Genomic DNA, 15,196 nt, shown 5'->3' with positions numbered 1-15,196 from the left:
TACATGACATGACTTACACTCAAGTAGGTACCCAGATGAAGAACAAGTGGACGATGGGGATGAAGGGGAAGGACACTATATAAAGAAGAAGGGCTCCTGATGGAAGGGAGAGGAAAAAAAAAGAAAAGATAGGTTTTACTGTAACCTTAAGAATTGTAACCTATATTCAATTTATCATAAGTCTCTTCGGACTTGAACTTATTTGATCTTTACGTGTATTTTTATGCCGGTTTATACTTGGACGTTGTGATCAACCGTTGTGAGCCCTACAGTCAACCTAGCTCTATCATCCACACTCTACAAATTTATTGTTTTTGGGCTTGGGCCACAAATCCTAACCCTACAGCTTCTGTGTGGACTTTGCACTCAGGATAACATGTTGAAGGGTAAAGTTTTAAGATCTTGAAACTTCTAAACTTAGGCTTCAAAGCTTCAAGATAATCTATAACATAAAAATAATTTTAATTAAAGTGAATATCATAACATTATTAAAGGTAGAACATATAATTTGTTTATTAAAAGAAGAGGTAGAACATATAACTGATAGAAATTTAATGTGTTAAATATTCTCAATAAAATAAATAAATAAATAAAAAGTGCAAGAAGCCACCAAAACTGATGGAGCTAATGTGGTTTCTGAAGAAATATAAGTAGGATTTTTTCAAGTAAAACAATAGAAGTTTTATTCGCCTGGAACCATAAAACTTAATAAATGAAAAAGCGGCAGACACATAGTTTCATCACAGAGAAATAAAAGATTTTAAAATAAAGCCTAGAAAAGAAGAAACATTCATAAATCATGATGATAAAGATAAAGATGAAAACAGCTTCAATTGATGTAAGAGTCATCGAAGTCGTCTTCGAATACGTTGTAGAAATCGGCATTGGCGAGCTTGCTGTCCATGGAGATGACGCCCTCACCGAAGATCTCGAGTGGATCAACATCATCCACGTCCATGGCCATAGTCGAAGGCTGGTCGTCCATGTCTGCAAAGAAGTCCATCAGCATTGCTCTCATCTCCCTCTAGGGCTTTGCTAATTTGGTTTTCTGATAAAATATCTCTCGCTTCTGTAGGTTCTAGAGGAATTATTGCAAAGCCTTATATAATGATTATAGAATTGCAAGCAGTTGCAGGAAGATCTTTTTTTTCTTTTTTTTTTTCTTTTACGTTTTTTTTATCTCTCTTTTTTATTTAAATTCTATGGAATTCTATTCCATTGATTTTAGGCTTTGTTGATAATATTTTAGATAAACGCAACTATTATAGTTGTAAATCAAAGACTACTTTTTTTCATTACTTAATTTGTTATATTTATCCAAAAATTATGTATATATCTATTCTTAAAATCTAAAAATTTATTAAAATTTCTGTAATTTGGTGAAGCCACTTAGCGTAACCACAATGTCTAAGCCCAACTTTTATTATATAAATAATATGATATGATTTTGGTAGTACAATTTTAATCAGTGTAGTAGTGTTTCATTCAAAAGAAACATAATAATAATTTTAATATTTTAAAGTGCTATATAACATAAGGAACAGGTATGACACAACTTTTATATATGGTATTGTAGGGGGCAAAAACTGCCGTCAACAGATCCGGCCCAATGATTTGAGGGCCCTGCTAGTGGAGTAAGCCCAATACAACTAATTTTAAAGAGGTGGATGGTCAAAGTCAACAGTCCAATCTTATGTGATGAGACCTTAGCAAGAATAATGGAATGATAAGTAAGACTAAGAATATATTCGAAGAAAAAGCTAAGTAATGATTTTCTTTTATTAAAAAGTCTTCCTTGGTCAGTTCGAGGAGCCCAAACTACAACACAAATGTTCAATAGTTACTCTCTCTCTCTCTCTCTCTCTCTCTCGGAACTTCTTCTTAAACTTTTTCATCAATCTCCTTTCATGGGGAATTGCCTTTCTATATATAGTAGGAGGAAGTGCATCTTGGCCTTCCACTTGGACATTTCTCAAATTTGGTTTTAGATACTTGTCTCGTCACTGCCTTGCTAGTGTTGGTAGAATAGGTTGTGAAAGTTGTGCAAGTACCGTTCGAGGGTCATTCTCCATTTAATGCGGCAGGGTGGTTTGGCATGGAGTATTATGGAGTTGATGAGTGCTTCTTCAGGAAGATACCTCCTGCTTTTACTTGCTCTGCCTTACTTCCTTCCTCGGCTCTGAGGTTGAACCCTGATCTCCCGAGAAGGGAGTGTTCCTAAGGCTCCTCGGGTGAGCCATTCTCTACTCGATTTCTAGTGTCTGGCTACCTTGTCTGGGTTGGGCCCAATCTGATGAACAATGGGGGCCCATCTGACTTCTTGAAAGCTCATTCACCACGTTCCTATGCCCTCGAGTCACTCCCTCCCTTAGGTATATAATATAACTTCAACATGAGCTTATATAAAACTAGTTACTATCATGTGTCTTGCACTGGATAGTTAAATAAAAATTAATTAATTAATTTTATTTATTTATTTAGTTTGAAAATATAATCAACATCGTGCAATTCATTTAAAAATAATGACGTTAAATCAAATTAGTAACTACCCAAAAGATTACATTTGTATGTTCATAGCCTATTAGTCTTCATGTTTAGAAAGATTTTTACTCAAATTTAGCTGGATTGAAGTATGCCGAAATTCTACATTAATGTGATTCAATAGGATCATAACAACAAGAAATGTTATGCTGAAGATTTTAGATATTACGAGTTTAAGATCTATATTTTAAAAAATAAAAATAAATTTGGATTTAAAATAGATGCTTTCAACCCAAACTTTTCTTTTCCCACTATGCAAGTGCACAAAAACAGATCGAATGCACCAAAGTAAACCAAAATGGAGTTCATAGACCGAAATGGATTGAATATGACCGAATGGAATAAATAGGACCAATGTGGACCAAATATGACCTAAGTGGATAGAATGGACAGAATAGAACTAAAGTGAAACAAATAAAACCGTATGGACATAATTGGACCGAATAAGACCGAATAAAACTAATGTGGACCGATTGGACTGAAAGGACCGAATAAGAACAAAGTTGACAGAATGGACCGAATAGGACCAAATTGGAAGGAATAATCCAATATGGAATGAATGGACCGAATAGGACCAAATTGAATAGAATGGATAGAATAAGAATCGGTCTGAATAAGACCAAAGCAGACCGAAGAAGACCAAGGTGGACTGAATTGGAAGAAAGTGTACAAAATAGGACCAAATGGACCAAATAGGCCAAAATACAAAAGTTTAAAGAAATTGTCTTATAAAAAAAATCAAAGAAATTGATGACTAGGATATTGACTAAATCGATATTTAGATAAGTTCAAAGTATGACCTTACGAGGCCTTCACCAAGTCCATTAAGATGTTTGTATGAAAAATCCAAAAAAAAAAAAATATATATATATATATATATTAATTTTAAGGACACAAAAAAATGTTACAATGTTAAATATTTAATTATAATTTTTTTTAATAAGTAAATAGCGGGGAGGTGAATGTGTGGCTCAACATTTCACATGACCTCACAACTGAAGTTATTAATATTAATTTTTTTAAAAAATATTACCTCAACAAGTGTGAAAGTGAAAGAGATGATGAATTATTTTTTGCATCAAAAGTTAATAATCAAACCAACAGCCACCGAATCATTGACAAGTAGAAAGTACATTTGCTGCTATTTCATATAATTTTCATTAGGAAAGGTATCAATGACAGAGACAATAATTTATTTTATTTAGAATGTTTCTTGGAGATTCCAAGAAAATAGGAATCCATAACATATATTTTTAAATTAAAGGGTTGGAGATTTTACCTTTTCCAAGGTTTTATTTATCTAAAATGAGACTATAATTAATTTAAATAATTATAAATATGTCAAAGCTTTCAAGTTACATTTAACCCTTTTGTTTTTCTTATAATAAATGAGTAAATAGTCATTTAATTTCAGACTCTTTCAAAAAAAAAAAAAAAAAAACTGGATACTATTGCTGAATTATAATTTATAATAAGGCTCCTAACTAGTCAAATTAAAATTGTGTTCAGACTGTTCAGTGCATTTGCATATTTTTCTGAAGAAAAATGCATAGAGCAATTTGCATATTAAAAACAAGGTAAATGACTAAATGTGTCTTTCTCTACATACATAGCGTGTCCAATGCGCAACAACAACATTGAAAGAAAGCTAGAGCGCACTGATAACGTTGTCAAAGAAGAGATTTGACTGAAAAAAACTAAAAACACAAGCTAAGACCACCATGACTTTCAGTAAATTATTACCATGTCAAGGTTATCAAGCTAATGACTCAGCAGCCATGATGGTACTTCTTCTTTTTTCTTTTTCTTTTTTCCTTTTTTAAGGAATATAGTAAAATAGAAAAGGCTTTAGTCAACATTCATTTTGAGGACAACATCACCGGTGTTGATTAAGTGAAAATGTAATAATTGTAGGCTGTTTTGCTTTACACTAAAAAGAAATTAATTTTTTCTTAATCTAATAATAAAGAGTATTAAATGGTCCATTCTTTGGTGGTGTGGTGAGTAGTTCATATTTTCAGGGAAGCTTACACTTCTTCACAAATTATGATTGTTTATCGTGCTTTGAAACTACTTAACTTCGGTTGAACAAAAAAATTGTTAAATCTTGTGAACTTGTAGAGTTGGCGAAAACCTTTAGCCTAGCCAAGAGAGATGCGTATTGATTTGGAGCACTTGTGTAGATTGTCATGCTAACAATTGGTTAATTTGATTAACCCTAAGGAAAAAAAATTGATTTGATGGAAGTTGAGTTGGTGAGGGCATTGATTTTGATGAACGAGAAGGTGAATTTGTAAATTTTATGTCACTATCACTGTTGATTAAGTGAAATACAATAATTGTGGGATATTTCACTTACATAAATAAAATAAAATAAAATAAAATTTCATTTCTTAATCTGATGATAAAAAGTTTTAATTATGGAGTAGATATAATAAGTTTCAAATTTTATTGTACTTATAAAGTAAAAAAAAAAAAATATATATATATATATATATGATGATGATGCATATTCATGAAATTGATATTAATCTAAGTATCTAACAAAGAGACACAAGTACCAATTTGGAAGAGTCTAATTAACCATCCATAATAGGAATTTTTTTATGAAAAAATTTTCAAATCAATTAGTTACTTTAATATTTTTTTATAAAAAATTTCTTAAAATAGTTTATTAATATATACCCAATAAAACTCAATTTGAAATACACTTATATAAATCGGTCATGCTATTGATTTAGAGCATTCACATCAGCTCATGCATAAATTTTTCCATTTTACACGTCCAAAACCTACTTTTTCTATTTTACATCATTATTTTTACAAGACACCCACATCAGTTTGTCTATTATACACATTTATTCAAATAAAATATTAATTTCTTTGCCACACAGCCACCGACCCACACCCACAATCCACACCGGACTGGAATCCACACAACCCATTAGTAGAAAACTAGAAAAACAAAACCCACACAATCCATACAACCCACAAAACCCACCGGCAGAAACCCACACAACCCACCGGAATCCACACAATCCACAAAACCCACTTATCAAGATTGACGCCTCGCCTTGAGCAACAAGATTGACGCCTTCGGTGGCGATGGTGAGAACGAGAAACAAGATCGACGGTTTACATCGACGCCTCCGGTGGCGATAGCGAGAATGAGAAACAAGATCGACGCCTCCAAAGGCAAGCGGTGGCGATGGCGATGGCAAGAGACATTCAACCCGAAACCTACTGATCAAGCCCATTCAACCCGAAAACAATGAGAATCAAAGGAATAAAAAGCGATCGGCGGCGATGGCGATCGGCGGCGGTGGCGATCGGTGGAAGCTAGAGGAAGAAAGATTGATGAGAGGAAGAAAGATGGATGAGATGAGAGACAGAGAGATTTGTGCCACCGAGAGAGAGAGGAGTTGAGAGTCAGGTACAAAGAGGAGAGAGAAAAAATTGTTAAAAAATTATATACACTTGCTACAGTGCCTGTGTAAATTTACACGAGCATTGTAGCTCGTTGATAAATTTGGAAGACTTTACACATTTTTAAATGGACTGATGTGAGAAGTTTTGTGGATTAAATGTGTAAAATTTCTCACTTTTTTTATTATACAAGAGCTGATATGAATGCTCTAACAATCTAAATAAAAATATAAAAAATAAATAAAAAAAATTGATTTGATGGATGGTGAGTTAGTGACGGTGTTGTGACTTGTGACCCATGGAGCCGTCCATGATTAATTGATGATTCACCAAAGGAAAGGTGAAATTTGCAAATGTCATGTCACCACCAATCCAGAAGTGTCTAGGACTAACTGACAAGGATGAATTAGAAGAAATTAAGAATGAGCATCATATCATTATCATATACCAAAAAAGATTATGGATGCCCGTGATGATGCGGTGGAAGAAGAATTAATTAAGCACATGCTCATTTTTTAATTAAGAAATTGACTATAATAAATCTGTTAACTGAACAAAGATCACAAAGATTAGGGATAATATATGTCATAATAAAGCAAGGCTACTGACATCTTCCCCTAACGTAATATGTACCGTTAAGATTTAATATACTGAACATTTTAAAATCCTTACTAATCAATTCTCGAGAAATTTTTTTTCAAAAAGAAACTAATGTGTACCTTTAAGGCGCACATTAGTAAAATCCATAATTTTTATTTAAGCTTCAGTTGATTACGGCTACGTTTCAGGATTGCTTCTTGGAAATTGTTGCTGCCTTAAAGTAACAACCAAGTGACCATCCTATATCTTTTTGCCAGTTTGGTAAATGGAGAATCGCTTCAGTTTAGATGCAAAGAGTTCTTTAATATTAAAATTTTTTTTTTGAGAAATAAAAAAAAATTATTATTATTATTTAATGTTTACTAACTAGTTATATTATTAATGAGGGAACATTAATATATTATTAAGACAAAACCTAAAGGAGGAATCATCGCCATCTCCTTTTAAAAATTGCAAAAGATACTATGAGATGGAGGAGATTAAGATTCTTCCCACTCATTACATCAAATTATTCAAGGGTTAAGCTAGCGAGAGAAAGAGAAAGAGAATTTGCCCATCTCAAAATATGAGCTGCACTCAACAAATAGCCCAACTAATAAGTAATAATTAGTTTATTCTGTTAAGAGTCTCCCAATTGTTGTCCATAATAATGACATTAAATCAAATGAGTAACTACCTTAAAGATTACGTTTGTATGTTCATAGCATATTAGCCTTCATTTTTAGAAAGACTTTTACTTAAATTTAGTTGGATTGAAGTATACCGAAATTCTACATTAATGTGACTCAATAGGATTATAGCAACAAGAAATGTTATGCTAAAGATTTTAGATATTACGAGTTTAAGATTTATATTTAAAAAATAAAAATAAAATTGGATTTAAAATAGATGCTTTCAACCCGAACTTTTCTTTTCCCACTATTTAAGTGCACAAAAATAAATCGAATGAACCAAAGTAGACCAAAATGGAGTTAATAGACCAAAGTAGACTGAATATGACCTAAGTGGACATAATGGACCGAATAGGACTAAAGTGAAACAAATACAACCGTATGGACCGAATAAGACAGAATAAAACCTATGTGGAACAAATGGACCGAAAGGACCGAATAAGAGCAAAGTTGACAGAATGGACCAAATATGACCAATTGGATGGAATAAATACAATATGGAACGAATGGATTGAATAGAACCAAAGTGGACTGAATTGGAAGAAAGTGGACAGGACCAAATGGACTGGATAGGACAAAATACAAAAGTTTAAAGAAATTGTCTTATTAAAAAAAAAAAATCAAAGAAATTGATGACTAGGGTATTGACTAAATCGATATTTAGATAAGTTCAAAGTATGATCCTATGAGGCCTTCACCAAGTCCATTAAGATGTTTGTATGAAAAATCCAAAAAAAGAAAAATAATATATATATTAATTTTAAAGACACAAAAAAAATGTTACAATGTTAAATATTAAATTATAATTTTTTTTAATAAATAGCGGGGAGGTGAATGTGTGGCTCAACATTTCACATGACCTCACAACTGAAATTATTAATATTAATTAAAAATAAAAATAAAAATAAAACATATTACCTCAACAAGTGTGAAAGTGAAAGAGATGATGAATTATTTTTTTGCATCAAAAGTTAATAATCAAACCAACAGCCACCGAATCATTGACAAGTAGAAATTAAAGTACATTTGCTGCTATTTGCCTATTTCATATCATTTTCATTAGGAAAGGTATCAATGACAGAGACAATAATTTATTTTATTTAGAATGTTTCTTGGAGATTCCAAGAAAATAGGAATCCATAACATATATTTTTATATTAAAGGGTTGGAGATTTTACCTTTTCCGAGGTTTTATTTATCTAAAATAAGAATATAATTAATTTAAATAATTATAAATATGTCAAAGCTTTCAAGTTACATTTAACCCTTTTGTTTTTCTTATAATAAATGAGTAAATAGTAATTTGATTTCAGACTCTTACCAAAAAAAAACTGGATACTATCGCTGAATTATAATTTATAATAAGGCTCCTAACTAGTCAAATTAAAACTTGTGTTCAGACTGTTCAGTGCATTTGCATATTTTTCTGAAGAAAAATGCATAGAGCAATTTGCACATTAAAAACAAGATAAATGTATCTTTCTCTACATACATAGCGTGCCCAGTGCGCAACAACAACATTGAACGAAAGCTAGAGCCCACTGATAACGTTGTCAAAGAAGAGATTTGACTGAGAAAAACTAAAAACACAAGCTAAGACCAACATGACTTTCGGTAAATTATTACCATGTCAAGGTTATCAAGCTAATGACTCTGTCAAGGAATAGATTTAACCAACAAAAACTACATGAAGACACAATCTGAGTTGGATTTTTCTTTTTTCCTTTTTTTTGTTGAGAATCTAATTGTATATTTAGTACAATGAACTAGTAAATAAAATATAGCAACAACATGTGAAGTATCCAGGCAAAGCGTGCTTATTGAGGAAGACACTACCCGCAGCCGCAGGTACAGCTCAGAACTCAGCAGCCATGATGATACAGCCGCAGGTAAGAGTTTAAATTCTGTCCGGATGTGGCGTAAACCAAGGGGTTTACGCCACCAATAATATAACGCCACGTCAACACCTAATTAAAAATCTTATTTAAAAAAAAAAAAAAAAAACTTTTTTGTGTTGATGTTAGCAACGGTGATGTCGTTGGAAGCACAAAGAAACGTTACAGCCAAAAACAAAGCAAGAGGAAAGAACAGAGGAAGAGCAGGACACAAGCACCAAAAGAGACCATGAACAAAGACACTAGCCAAAAGGATTGGAGATTTGAGAAGCTGGGTTGGAACAACTCCAGAGATAGTTAATGGCTTGCCATGTCCAAAGGCACCATGACCAGGTCAATGATTTGGTCATCTCTCTTCCTCCTCCTAAATTTAATTTTACCAAACCTTAAAAGCAAAAACAAACCCCACCACCACAATAGACCAAGAACCCAGGTTCCAAAACACATGCAAAAGCAAAAGCTTCAAAATTTAATAACCTACAAACAGTGCAGACACCAAATCCTTGTCTTCCCCCACCAAAATCCACACCTTTATCCCATATGCAAATCTTGAGCCAAACCCACAAACTTGCACATAACCCAGATGGGATATATATATCTTTAAAAGATTGTACCTTGGATAATGAAAATTGAGAAAAAGAAAAAAGAAATCGAGAAAAAAGAAACTTAGGTCAGTAGCGACTTCTCCAGAGGCTTTTGGGCAGCATCTCCGGCGGCAGGGGCTGTGTCTTAGCTGGCTTGGAGGTTTGGTTGGTTCTGACTTTTGAGGAAGATATAATTTTGGTATACAAATTTTTAGAGGCAAGATTATGTGTGATAAGTTTTATTCTTTAGTTTGCAATCAGTTGATTTGGCGTAATGTGATTGATGGGCGTAAAACTGGTGTTCTACGCCCCATCCGGACAGAATTGGCACTCAAATGGAAAAGGCTTTAGTCAACATTCTTCATTTTGAGGACAACATCACCGGTGTTGATTAAGTGAAAATATAATAATTGTAGGCTGTTTTGCTTTACACTAAAAAGAAATTAATTTTTTCTTAATCTAATAATAAAGAGTATTAAATGGTCCATTCTTTGGTGGTGTGGTGAGTAGTTCATATTTTCGGGAAAGCTTACACTTGTTCACAAATTATGATTGTTTCTCGTGCTTTAAAACTACCTAACTTCAGTTGAACCAAAAAAATGTTAAATCTTGTGAACTTGTAGAGTTGGCGAAAACCTTTAGCCTGGCCAAGAGAGATGCATATTGATTTGGAGCACTTGTGTAAATTTTTGTGCTAACAGTTGATTAATTTGATTAACAACCCTAAGGAAAAAAAAAAATTTGATTTGATGGAAGTTGAGTTGGTGAGAGCATTGATTTTGATGAAGGAGAAGGTGAATTTGTAAATTTTATGTCACTATCACTATTGATTAAGTGAAATACAATAATTGTGGGATATTTCACTTACATATAAAAAAAAAATTAATTTGATTTCTTAATCTGATGATAAAAAGTATTAGTTATGGAGTAGATATAATAAGTTTTAAATTTTATTGTATTTATAAAGTAAAAACAAAAAAAAAAAAAAAACAAAAATGAAATATGAGATGATGCAAATTCATGAAATTGATATTAATCTAAGTATCTAACATAGTGGTCTTAACACATTTCATATTCCAAATTTATTTTCTAAATCTAACAGCATGTAACGTATAGGAACCCAAACTTAACCGATATGATAAACGATGGTAGGCTGGATAAATATATTTTATATTTTCTAGTTTATAGGATAATAAAAATACTTAATAATTTGAATGATAGATAAGCTAACCACTAAAGTAAACTCAAAAGAATACAGATAATACCACCTAAAGGAATTTAGTTAAGGATACAGATTTACACCACCCAAGAGATACAAAAATCGAGACTCGCCACCCAAAGGAATCCACCCAAGAGATAAGAGTTGCTTCAGAAGAAATCCATCTTCTGAAAATCACATGGTTTTTAATTCTGAAAATACACTCTAAATTTTATTTGATTCATCTAAAAGACTTAAATAGAGCTTGAAATAGCACCACAAGCATAGGAAAACAAAAATACTAATTAAAAAATTCACTTAACCTGACCAAGGTCAAATATGACTCTAAGGAACTAGAAACATAATAAAATACTTATCTGCCTAGGAAAAATAAAATATAAAGTCTGATTCATCCTAAGAGAAACTAAATAAAGACTAGGGATAATTACACATTACCAACCTGTGGTTTGACCCGAATTCTATGTGCCTACCCGTGGTTTCAATTTTGACACTTTACCTACCTGTGATTTCCTCCGTTACTCCTCTGTTACCCATCTCCAGTGCAGACGTTACTCTAACACATAAACTCATCAAAAATAGAACCTAAAACAGATCAAACACTCCTCACTCCCAAAACACACTCTCATCCAACGTTCTCACCAAACGAAGATCACAATGCAATGTGCTTGAAATAATGGACTGAGAACCTCCTGGGTTTTGATTGTGGAAGCAAACTGAGGAAGAAGGAGACACAGTGTTCATCTGTTCAGCTGAATCAAATACTGATTCAGTATGAACTATGAACTTCACTAAACTTGAAAAAAGAAAAATAATAAACCCATGCACCCATATCAAAATTTTGGCATATCATGGGTTCATCTTCAAAACAAAACAACAATCAGAGTAAATTTCAAGGTAAAAAAAAATAAAAAAAATCAAATGAACAAAAACAAAAGACTGGCAAAACAAAATTTTCTAACAAACCTCCAAGAGCAACTTTCTGCCAACTCAAAGAAGCCAAGAATCCCTCAAAGATTTCTCTTTTACTCCACACCAAACCAAGCAAGTCAATATTTAAAATCACTAGTGAACTTTCAACAACGCAGGAGAGGTTTCTTCTTCAGAAACTTTCAATTAATCAAAAAAATTGTATTTTGTTTGCGTATAACAAGAAGGTTCAAAGTCTTTCTATTGCTTCAGTAACAGTTAGCTTCAACGACGGAAGAAGGCTTCCGTTGAACGCTCCTACTAGTCTCAACTATTGTTCTAGGAGTTCTAAGAAAAATCAATTTTCTTCTTTACCAATTATGCCTGGGTTTGAAAACCAAAGCACCTAAACATGGAGGTATCATCAAGCACACAATTCATAGCACAAATATACTTACAAACATAGCAACATCATCAAATTTATTTAAAGGCCACATTAGGGCTATAGACATAATAATATAAATATAAATGAGTTTTTGATGTTTCCACCATTAAAGCAGAAACAATTAAACAGAACCATAAATCATAAAACCATAATTTTCAATCATAAAGCAGGGCTTTTTCACTCCTCAGAAAGCACCACCATGAAGGCGGAGGACAAGGTAGGGTGGACTCCTTCTGGATGTTGTAGTCAGCAAGGGTGCGACCGTCCTCGAGCTGCTTTCCGGCAAAGATCAACCTCTGCTGGTCTGGTGGGATCCCCTCCTTGTCTTGGATCTTCGCCTTCACCTTGTCGATGGTATCCGAACTCTCCACCTTCAAAGTAATGGTATTTCCGGTGAGGGTCTTGACGAAGATCTGCATACCACCACGGAGACGGAGGACGAGGTGAAGGGTCGATTCCTTCTGGATGTTATAGTCGGCAAGGGTGCGCCCGTCTTCGAGCTGCTTCCCGGCGAAGATTAGCCTCTGCTGGTCTGGTGGGAGTGGCGTTGGGGTTTCAAGCTTTTAAGATTTGGAGATTTTTCAGACTGGGTTATGTGGGTCAGTGGGTGTGAGCCTTTGAGGGTAAATTTGTCTCACCAAAACTTTTTAGTCCATTTGTTTATAAGTCTAAAAATAAATTAGGTTGGTCAGTGTCAAATGCCAGATGAACATTGTGTCTCCTTCTTCTTCAGTTTGCTTGCACGATCAAAACCCAGGAGGTTCTCAGTCCATGAGGAGTGTTTGATCTGTTTTAGGTTCTGTTTTTTATGAGTTTTGTGTTAGAGTAACGTCTGCACTAGATGTGGGTTACGGAGGAATAACGGAGGGAATCACAGGTGGGTAAAGTGTCAAAATTGAAACCACGGGTAGGCACATAGAATTCGGGTCAAACCACAGGTCGGTAATGTGTAATTATCCCTTAATTTTTTTTTTCTTTTTAGGCATTTGAAATTTTGTACTAGAATTGTGCCAATTTAAAAAAATAAATTACTTTTGGGCTTGGGTTCCAAAAATAATAGATGCACCCAAAAAAAAAAAATTTATGTGGCTTGATATTAAATTTTGAGAATAGGTGGTCTTCTCAAACGGTATTCTTGGTGTTTTAAAAAATTAATACTTTTAAATTTTTTGTTAATATTTTTAGGCAATTGAAACTTTTGCTTTAAAATTGTGCCGGTTTATAAGAAAAACAAACAAACTAGAGAAAGAGAGAAAATGAGAAAATAAGAGGGTTTGAGAGGATGAGAGAGTCAGGAAGTGAGGAAAAGAAAGAGGTGAGGGAGGGTTTTGTAGAGAGACAAGAGAAAGGAGTTATAAAGAATATGAAGAGGTGAGGGAGATGAAGAGAATGAAGAAGAAGAAAAAGAAAAAATGTTGGTAACTGTTGGAGAAACTGAAAAGGCAGGAAAACACATGATGGCTAAACTACGTGTAGTTTAGGCCTCACCACTAAACTACGTGTAGTTTAGTCATGAACGGTAAAATTCTTCCTCTCTTTCTAAAAATAGAAACATCTCAAGACTTCCACAATTAGATACAAAATTATCAAAAAGGTTCCCTAGTGGTTCAAGCACATTAAGAACCTTTCCTAGCGGATCAAGATACCAAACATTATCCTTAGTAAGGAAGTAGAAGACTCTTCCTCAATATTTCAAGCACATCAAGAATCTTCCCCAGTAGATCAAGATATCAAACATCATCCTCAGTAAGGAAGTAGAAGATTCTTCCTCAATATTTCAAGTATCTCAAGTAAAATACCCCCAATGCAAGAAGCAAAAGATTCTTCCTCAAATGGATCAAACTTATCAAACACCATCCTCAATAAGGAAATAGAAGACTCTTCCTCAATATTCCAAGCATCTAAAAAAAATACACAGTGAGGAAATAGAAGATTCTTCCTCAAATGTATCAAATTTCATCCCTATAGAGGAAGCAAAAGACTCTTCCTCAATAATTCAAGCATATCAAGCATCATACCTATGCAGGAGGCAAAAGATTCTTCCCCGATGGACCCAAGTACACCAAAGCAAATCCCCAATGAGGAAGTAGAAGATTCTTCCCCTAAGTATCCCCAATAAGGAAGCAAAAGATTCTTTCTCAATGAGTCCCATACAAAAATCCCCAGCGAGGAAGCAGAAGATTCTTCCTTAAAGTCTTCCATGAACCATGAAGGAAGCAGAAGATTCTTCCCTAGTGGATCACATATCTACACCACTCCTCAGCAAGTTTCTCATCTCCAAGTGAATCATGAGAGGCAAAAGATTCCTCCTCATGCACATCCACTCCTTGGTGAGTTTTTCACCATCCTTAGTGGATCCTACTCGTGAGTATATCCTCTGGGAATTGAACATGCAGGCATGTGATAATAGCTTAATTTTGCATATTTATATCATTATCAGAAAGCATTATCATACTTATTTTGAGTTAATTCATACATTTTTTAGTTGGTTTTGGAATAATGTTGAATAATCAATTTTGTGCTTAATTGAATTTTAATATGTGAATTTGTCTTTTGTAAGATAATGAAATTAAATAAGTGGATTTGTGCAAAAAAGAAATCTAATGAACATTACTTTTACAAGGGCCATGATGAAGTCAAAGAAGGCCAACCCAATTAAATTCGAGTCCAATTGGAGCAAGAAATCAAAGGAAATTAGCACAAAATCCAAGTCCAATACGGATTAGGATTCTAGCCTGCGTACTAGTTAGTATTTAGAGCATAACCTTCGGCTCAGATGTCCAATTGAGATTATTCAAGTTGGGCTGGAAAGTTAACTTAAAGGGATACAACATTTTAGTTTACCAATAGTCCTAATTCTAAAGTTAAATAGGCCGAAAACGTCGGTTAAGTGAAGCCTAAAAACCTGA

The 15,196-nt window shown here is 33.6% G+C and overlaps 1 long non-coding RNA gene across 1 annotated transcript; it reads left to right on the top strand.

Moving 5' to 3' along the window:
- The first annotated feature begins 8,912 nt into the window (after nucleotides 1-8,912).
- On the top strand, nucleotides 8,913-10,095 carry LOC136069506 (uncharacterized). Its single transcript, XR_010630713.1, has 2 exons — nucleotides 8,913-9,127; nucleotides 9,263-10,095. It is a non-coding gene; the product is annotated as an uncharacterized LOC136069506 (long non-coding RNA).
- Nucleotides 10,096-15,196: the final 5,101 nt, after the last annotated feature.

This window comes from Quercus suber, unplaced genomic scaffold (assembly GCF_002906115.3).
Source record: "Quercus suber isolate HL8 unplaced genomic scaffold, Cork oak 2.0 scaffold_174, whole genome shotgun sequence".
NCBI lineage: Eukaryota > Viridiplantae > Streptophyta > Magnoliopsida > Fagales > Fagaceae > Quercus > Quercus suber.
This window is presented reverse-complemented; position numbering and strand designations above follow the sequence as displayed.